The sequence below is a fragment of the Miscanthus floridulus genome, chromosome 16 (genome assembly GCF_019320115.1).
Source record: "Miscanthus floridulus cultivar M001 chromosome 16, ASM1932011v1, whole genome shotgun sequence".
Taxonomy (NCBI): Eukaryota; Viridiplantae; Streptophyta; class Magnoliopsida; order Poales; family Poaceae; genus Miscanthus; species Miscanthus floridulus.
The window spans coordinates 38933665-38935546 of record NC_089595.1 but is presented as its reverse complement, the minus strand read 5'-3'; the positions used below and the strand labels follow the sequence as shown (position 1 = coordinate 38935546).

Genomic DNA, 1882 nt, shown 5'->3' with positions numbered 1-1882 from the left:
GTTCCTATGCATTTTGCTCCTATGACATGCATACTCTCTATTGTTTCCACTACTAGAACTTTTGGCAACTTTTTGACATTTGAGTTCACTAGTTTGCTCGCTGGCGTTTGAACTAGTTATTTGTGTTTATACAACTAGAGCATGTAGGCAACTTGGCATACAAATTCCATTGTCATATATACAAATAGCTAGTTTGGGATGAGAAGTGCACAAAGTAGTGAATCTCAAATGACATACACTTTCTTTATAAACTAGTATGATATATTAATTTATATTAGTGCAAGCAATGAAAAAACACACTGGATTTTTTTTCTTGCTTCTCTGTGGATATTACTTTGAGTACCTTCGATGGATTTGTTGCTGGTTGCTAGTTATTTCGCTCAGAGCTACTGGATCTACGCATCTGCTTAGTTCAGTTGACTGCTGTTGGGATGGTTGACTCTTGTTTCTCTTCTGTGTGAACTTAATTGGTAGCAGAAAGGATATTATTGTTTTATTATACTTCGATTGTCACACAATTTCCCTGCATGTGCCCTGTCATTAGGCTGTTGTGTGTGAGCCAGAGAAAAAAACTTTTTTTATTGAAGGGGGGAATTGAGGATACTATATCCATAACACGTGTCTGCATCTCGGATGATGATCCAAGTACATCATGCACTACCATCTGATCTTCCTTAACAAAAAAAATCTCCTTTTTGTATGTTTTCTTTTTTTAATCAAACGGAGATGAAGCTATCCAACAGTTAACTGAATTTCAATGACTTTCCCCTTTTGAGAGTTTGTTTCCTTGCTTTACGTAATTTCATTGACCTGAATGTGGGACCTTTATGCGGTATAGAATTTGTTTTTCCTCTTCTCTTTGTGACACTTGTTCCTATGGATTTTGCTCCTGTGCCATGCATACTGTCTATTGTGTCCACTACTAGAACTTTTGGTACATTTTTGTGACATTTGAGTTCACTACTTTGCTCGCTGCCATGTGAACTAGTTATTTGTGTTTATACCACTAGAGTGTGTAGGCAACTTGGCATACAAATTCCAGTGTCATATATACAAATAGCTAGTTTGGGATGAGAAGTGCGCAAAGTAGTGAATCCCAAATGACATACACTTTCTTTATAAACTAGTATGATATATTAATTTATATTGGTGCAAGCAATGAAAAAACACACTAGATTTTTTCTCTTGCTTCTCTGTGGATATTATGAAATATTCACTTCTACACATCATTATAGGTTTCTCTTGGTAAACATAAGATCCAAAATGTGTCTGTCCTCCATAAGTTGAATGTTCCCAAGAATAAGAAAAAGCAAAAGCCGGAGATGCATGAAAAGAAGAATGTGATACATGACACCCCGTGGACATTGTTTTAACTTCTTTCTAGAAATCAGCATGAGGAATGGTTGAGGACTGACACCAATTCTTTGGGGGAAAAGTCATACTCAAGCCGAGATAGCTGTAGTTGATTATGCTTAAGTTGTTACCAAGGACGGTGCCATTGATGTATGAACAGAGCTTGACACTTATTTCTAGATATGTTTGGCATCGGAAAGCATGATGTACACTAGTTGATGCAATTGCGGCCGTAGTCCATAACACAAAGTACACAGTTAGCCAGGTTGAGCCAAGAAGTGTTCCAAGCACATCATTAACTATTGAGGAGGCTGGTACAAGTCTTGCAAGCACAACATTAACAATGGAGCTGCTTGCAAGTTTTCGTGCCAAGATCCAATCGAGAGGCCCGAATTGATGTCAAGCCATGGCCGCAAGGAGCTCGACAGCCACAACTACTGATTTGATCTTCGATGAGGAGCTCACTAATGAAGGTCTGAGTGCCATCGATGAGTATGTGAGCGATGATGGTGGAGGCGTGCCTATGGAG

General features: G+C 38.6%; 1 non-coding gene across 1 annotated transcript; it reads left to right on the top strand.

Annotated features, from left to right (window-relative positions):
- Positions 1-587: 587 nt before the first annotated feature.
- Positions 588-674, top strand: LOC136514623 (small nucleolar RNA Z195/SNORD33/SNORD32 family). The gene has a single exon (XR_010773774.1). It is a non-coding gene; the product is annotated as a small nucleolar RNA Z195/SNORD33/SNORD32 family (small nucleolar RNA).
- Positions 675-1882: the final 1208 nt, after the last annotated feature.